The 6903-nt window shown below is 42.6% G+C and overlaps 1 protein-coding gene across 7 annotated transcripts in view; it reads left to right on the top strand.

Annotated features, from left to right (window-relative positions):
* Window positions 1-2300: 2300 nt before the first annotated feature.
* daam2 (dishevelled associated activator of morphogenesis 2) overlaps window positions 2301-6903 on the top strand; it is a 115427-nt gene continuing 110824 nt past the window's right edge. For 4 of the 7 annotated variants that reach the window (XM_085142560.1, XM_085142557.1, XM_085142558.1 and 1 more), the window contains exon 1: window positions 2302-2510. The gene's annotated coding sequence lies outside the window, so the exon portion shown is untranslated. Of the gene's footprint in view, window positions 2511-6903 lie in introns of all 7 variants that reach the window. The other 3 variants (XM_085142559.1, XM_085142556.1, XM_085142555.1) reach the window with 2 other exon arrangements.

Raw genomic sequence — 6903 nt, 5'->3', positions numbered from 1 at the left:
TACTGTTTCTTCATATTTCAGAGGATTAAGTGCTTAGCAGCTGCTCCGGCAAGACCTTTGCTTTGTATTTGTGGAATTTTATTAGGCTTTAATTCACAGGAAAACAAGAAATTTGCAGTAAGTTTGAAGAACTTATCTTCTACAATAAATTTTAGGATTTGTGGAACATGAATGTTCTCTTCCTGCAGAGAGATATATTGGCTGTTTAGATGTTTATTGAGATCAATGACAGTGTGCAAATAATTATTCACTATTAACGAGTTAATGTGTTGGCTTTACTTTAAAAAAAAAAAAAGCAAACTTGCTGTCTAAATTTTGTGACAACAAAGTTACAGTTTTAGTGCTCCAGGAATACTACTTTTAATAATGTATGAATGACAACCGTGAACACAAACACTGACTGCGAGTCATTAATCGCTACAGAAGTCTTAGTCATGGTGGACTGTTAAAAGGTAAACCATTGCGCTATTCTTGGCCACACAAACATATTACACAGCCCCAAGAAGCAAAGTCTAAACACAACATAACTGATCGAAACGCTGCGAGAATAAGGATTTCACGTTAAACATTAGCAGGTCCACGACTCCTTGCGCTTGCATACAGAAGTGTTCTGTACTACCTGTTCTTCATTATTCTGCTTCATATACTTTATACAGCCTTAATTTTGTTGTGTTCCATGACAAGAACGCTGGTTTTAATAATGTAAGGACAACAACCCTGAACATGAACACCAACACTGAGTGATTCATTGATAGTCGTATCAATTATTAAATAAGGATTTGGAGACAAACAATAAGAGTCCAGTGTCAGCATTGTGGACAGGGGTCCCAGACATCTGAGCATGCTGAAAAATGTCACTGTACCCTCTCAACTGAACTCTGCTGACATAGTTTTATAAATATGAATAAAATTAATTTGTATGATAGGATTATAAACAGTTAAATGCCAACATCAATAAAAATCAAGCCCATGCTAATTAGAGCATCTGATCCAATCGTAGCAGCATGACTGAGGACAATCCTGGATTTTGGAGCGCATGGCCTAGACATGTCAGACCTTGGAAAGCTGGCTACCTCTTACGTCTCTGTTCGGAACTAATGAGAGGCAATTATCGGCTCTGTCAGTTGAAACTCACAAAACAAATTGGCAATGAGTGCACTGTGCATTTATGGTTATTATGTGTACTAGTTCATGATGTTGTTTCAGCTATGTTGCTTGAATTTGTTGTGCAGGCAGCATTTTTTAAAAACCGAAGTATCAAAGTCAGTTGAGCCTAATGCCCTCTCTCTGCCTGCCCTGTTCATCTGCTCTGTCACTGAGCCTGTAACAGTCCCATGAGTCTTTTCCCTTCTACCATGGCAGAAGTGTTCTTTGTGATTACTCGATACAGTGTTATTTAGTGTAACAAGTATGCATCACTATACTTCTCAGTATGACAGTATAAAGGACAGAGTGGTACTCCATGGAGTAACCAATGGTGGATTGCAACTAAATACTGTATATTTACTCAAGTACTATTATAATTTACTGGTACTTCAAGTATTTCTTGTGTTAAATTCTACTTTTACTCCACTGGATATCACACTTGATATTCCTTGCTATTTATTGCAATGCGTTAGTTACTTCTTACTTTGCAGATTTGAAATGCAAAACCATGGCACAGTGGTACACTATTTGGCTCTGCTGCAACACAGCAAGAAGGTTGTGGTTTTGACTCCAGCTGCAGATCCTTTTTTGTAGTCTTTGCGAGTTCTCTCTGAGAACTCTGGCTTCTCTAAAAAGATGCGTGTTTTCGGTAAATTGGTGATTCTAATGGGTGTTTTTCTCTCTGTGTTAGCCCTTCAGTTGGCTGGGTCTTGCCCTATGACAACCCCCGACCCTGAATTAGGCTAGCAGTTAAAATGAATGATAATCTAATCTATATTCTATTGTAAATCTACTCGGCAGTCTCCAGCTGAAACATTAAAATGAGATGCATAACGTCTACTTTTACGTTAAGGGCCTAAAGTATATCATCAGAGGCTTTTGTAGAGGAAAAGACTCCAATACACAACCTTTTCCAGGCTCTTGCACAGCCTGTGTTAGTGTGCTTTATGAAGAGCTTCACAGGAGCATAGAAATGTTGTCCAGTTAGTATATATGGAGTAAAAAAAAAGAATTATACGATGCTGTTGCATTTGTATTATTTTCCTGTAATGAGCAAGCTATGATTTCATGCGGTCGTGTTCACCTCTCACACACGCACACACCCACACGGATAGGCAGGCAGACAGGCAGGCAGAGTGCGGTGACTTTAAGACAGGAGGCGTGGTGCTGCTGTTTTGACCGACTTGTCAGTGCCTTCACTCTCCACTATCATTCAGCTGAATGAACCTCCTCGTACAGTCAGCACAGCTCAGCGGCTCTCTGTTTACCCAGCCCGCTGCGATTTCTCTCCCATATTCCCGCTGACAGCCACACGGGATTATTATTTCCGAGCAGCGACTGATTCTCCGCAACGCGTCTGCAAGGTAAGTTTACGTTTCCTCTGCCAGGCAGCCTGGGCTGAGCTGGAGGCTGGGATGGTTCTGCCTTCAGCTGCCGTAGAGGCAATCGGGGCCATCGGTTTGGATATATATTTGAACACCTGGATGTGGGAAAGTGTCATTTTGATGCTACAGTCTCTGCTAATTAGGACAGATTAGAGTTTAATTTTAAATGTGATCAAATAACCTTTGCTGTGGCTTTACCTGACTGCCCTTTTTTTCCTGCTCAACATGCCAATTAGGATCCAGCACCTGATCTGAAGCCTGCTAGTTCGCCTGCATTAATATTAAAGGGAGAAAATGATTAATGGCTTCAGTTATAACACATCATTGGTGCCATTGGGTGTATATCAGTGCATTTATATGCAGTTTTGCGCATGACAGCCAGCCCCCACCGATTATCTTTGATCTGTTTGACGGTTTTCTCACAGTGATGTGATAATTTTGAGATAATAATGTCGCTCTGTGTTATAATGATGGACTGCAGTGAGTTTTGCACGATGCTCAATGCATTTGACCTCGATATTATCCACCTATGCGTTCACTGGGCCACACGAGCGCTGATGTTAGTTCCTGTCTCCGCCTATAGAGGGCGCTGCGCCACCTCCACTGCTGTGTCATCACCCACACTGCAAAGAAATAGCTTCTCATAAGAAGATCGGTTCAAATCGAGTAATTTAAAAAAAAAAAAAAAAGGAAAGGCATTTAGACTTGGGGCACAATTAAGGCCTCTAATTTTTCTTCCACTTTATTATTATAATTAAATGAAATGGAAAATATTTTCTGCTTGTTGCACCAGATTCAGACTCTCAAACATATTGGGGGACTCTTGTTGATCCATACTTCTTTGAGTGGATAGGAGTTCCCTTTCTGGCTACACCAGCTGTTCAAGTTCATTAATTTATTCTCTGTTAAATGTATTTATTTTTAATTTTGTAACATTTCGCCCTGTTTATCACCCTAAACCTATTTATTTCTATATTTCTTTTAACATTTCTTTTCTCATTCAGAGTTAAATACCATTCAAAATATCATGTGATGGCCTCTTCACTTACTTCTTCATTGATATGATAGTGCAGAGATCGATATGCCTTTTATTTTTGGTCCATTTAATGGGATTTGTGAAGTAATGTGTTTAGTCTTGATTGCAGTTTTTTTTTATATATATATATCTTCCATACTGTTTTACATCCAGATGTGAAAAAACTTGACAACCTCTCCGTCTCTAACCGAAATCAGGCCATTCAAATGACAGAAATTAATGTTAAGGATCATGTATAAAAGGGAAGCTTTTGTGAATCTTGCATTGCTATTGGAAAAAGAAAACTGCACTTTAATAATCAGAAGATACAGGCATCCCTACTTAATGGCCACACTGCTTGTCAGAGGCATCAGGAGCTGTTTAATCCGTCTGAACATCTGGCAGTGATGCAGCGTCGGCTGCTCTTGGCCAGCGGTTGAGGCTTTACAAGCACAGCACCATGCTAAGCACAAAATGATCCCCTCCTTCTCGTCCTCCTCTGCCTCCTCTTTCTCCTCCTTACCCACATGGCTTAGCGTCATTCCTTCTTCCGGATCAAGATTGTGCTGCATCAAATAAAGCCACAGTGATCCCCAACTTTTTGGCCATGGTTCTCTCTCTCTCTCTCTCTCTCTCTCTCTGTGTGTATAAAAAGGCCATTATTGGTGAAAGGATTGGAGTGGATTATGGCATAGAAATTACATTTTAATCATTGGTTAAGTAAGTGGCTTGGAGGATTTGTGCATGTAAAGCTGCTGAAGGATTTTTTTTAAAACAATGTGTAATGCACATACGTCACAGGAAGCAATAGGTTGCCCGCTGAACCAACAGACTTGTGTTAAAGGATGTCAGCGATGGATGGATTTATTCAAATGTCCTGTTGCATATCTCTGAGCAGAGCTGAGCTTTTAATACATTATAAGCTCTTTCACAGGCATGCAAAAATCCACATATAAAGCAGGAATATTTGTCCCGTTTAACCTTAAATCAGACTAAGGAAGCAATTTTCCTGGAGTATTTTTGAGTCCACTGTTTTGACTGTAGTGCACAATCCTTGTCCAGCTACCTGTGTGTTTTTAGAGGAGGTAGGGAAGAAAAACACATGTGCAATCCAAGAGAAACAGGCCCGGTGGGCTGAGGTGCTCGGCTTCTGGCTGTGCCCCTGCTGACTGAGCAGAAGCTGGACTACTTTTGGATGTGTATGTTTGTTTCTGTGGCCAGAAGCATGAGTTGCAGCCTTGCTTAGCTTTGGGTGGTTGTGTGTGTTTTTACCTGGTATCTGAGCGGCCACAAAGCTGTGGACTGTGCCTGGTCTAAACTAGGACTGTTTGCCAGCTGGGGAAAGACAGGACCATTGTTTCCGATGAGCAGTTGAGGGAGAAGTGTAGCCTCTTCTAACAGAGCCAGATGTTTTGGCTGGCTGCTGCTGCTCGTCCAGACTGTGAGGTGAGACTGTGGCAGTGAGGAGGGGGCAGGAGTGAGCCTGTACTTGGTCATGGGAGAGCATGTCGCTTCTCCTTTCTGCAGCCTGCTGACTGATGATGTGCTTTATCAGATGTTCAGAGTCGATCCAAACTTTAAATAAATCACTGTGCAACAAGTGCTGATCATCTCATCATCTAGAAAGCAGCGACACCCCCTTGTGCACCCTTACAGTTCATCAACAAGTGTTCCAAGTCGATATATTTGTCCCTGTCTCCCCTCATAAAACTTTTCATTTTCCTTCTTTACTCGTCCCTCATCAATTACACACTGAGTGGCTGCAGTAGACCTTCTGCCAGTCTCTCTCTTTGTTTGGTGGAGAGGCAGCGTGCTGACTTACTGTATCTGTGCAGAGTTTCTGGCGCAGAGCTAAGGAGTCTGGGAGTAATTAGCTGTGAGGTTATAATCCAATACCAGACACAGTTTTGGGTCTGCTGGATGCCCACCCGCCCCCTTCCTCTCCTTCCAATCCTCAGGCACAAGTGGTTATGAGACCCCTCTTCACTCCTCATCCTCCCATTTCCTACTTTACTAGACCTTCATTTATGAGTACATGTGAAAAAAGTGGAAGTGGTTTGATTCTATGATTTGTTTTTACAGCAGGAGGTAACCAAATTTAATGCCATGAATACAGTACAGCCAAGGGTTTCTTCTTCTTTTCTTTTTTAAAGGTTAGAGCTGTACATATGTTCAGAAACACTTTGAAATCCATGCAAGGACACATAAAATGTCCTCTTAGTAGAAAGTTGCACAGTATCTATCCTTTCTGGAGTCAAAGGAGCTTGCAAAGAAAAGCGTCTGGACTTCTTTAAGTTACTTGAAGACGTTTCACCTCTCATCCGAGAAGCTTCTTCAGTTCTAAGGTCAAATGGTGGAGAGTCCCAGATATAAACCTAGTGGGAGTGTCCCCCCACAGAGGGACAAAAGGACCCCCTGATGATCCTCTAATCGCCTGAGCCAAGGTGTGGAACTGGGTGTGGGTCCCAATCAGCCAGAGTTTCGGGTGAGTTCATTGTGAAACCTGGCCCCACCTTATCATGCGAATTCCTGAGGTCAGATGGCCCAGGGTGTGAGTGGGCGTTAAGGCGTCTGGGAAGGGATCTCAAAACTGGATTATAGATGGCAGAGAGTTGGTGTCGTAAACCACCGCCTCTGTTCAAAGATGGTCGCTCACAGTGGACATAGATGGCTTCTTTCACTCCTCTTTCAAACCATCTGTCCTCTCTGTCCAAAATGTGAACATTGGCATCCTCGAAAGAGTGTCCTTTATCCTTAAGATGCAGATGGACAGCTGAATCTTGTCCTGTGGAGGTGGCTCTTCTGTGTTGTGCCATGCGCTTGTGAAGTGGCTGTTTGGTCTCTCCAATGTAGAGGTCTGGGCATTCCTCGCTGCACTGTACAGCATACACCACATTGTTAAGTCTGTGTTTTGCCGTTTTGTCTTTCGGGTGAACCAGTTTTTGTCTGAGTGTGTTGCTGGGTCTGAAGTACACCGGGATGTCATGCTTGGAGAAAACCCTCCTGAGTTTCTCTGATACACCGGCTACATAGGGGATGACAATGTTGTTGCGTCTGTCCTTCTTATCCTCCCTCGCTGGTGTCTGATCTTCTTTTCTGTGCCTCTTTGCTGACTTTAAGAACGCCCATTTAGGATAGCCGCACGTTTTGAGTGCTTCATTTACATGTGTGTGTTCCTTCTTTTTCCCTTCAGGCTTAGAGGGAACATGTTCTGCCCGGTGGTGTAGGGTCCTAATTACTCCAAGTTTGTGTTCCAGAGGGTGATGGGAGTCAAACAGGAGGTACTGGTCCGTGTGTGTGGGCTTCCGGTAAACTTCGATGTTGAGGTTGCCATTCTCTTCAATGTGCACAGCGCAG

The sequence above is a fragment of the Neolamprologus multifasciatus genome, chromosome 19, assembly GCF_963576455.1.
Source record: "Neolamprologus multifasciatus chromosome 19, fNeoMul1.2, whole genome shotgun sequence".
In the NCBI taxonomy this organism is placed as follows: domain Eukaryota; kingdom Metazoa; phylum Chordata; class Actinopteri; order Cichliformes; family Cichlidae; genus Neolamprologus; species Neolamprologus multifasciatus.
This window is presented reverse-complemented; position numbering and strand designations above follow the sequence as displayed.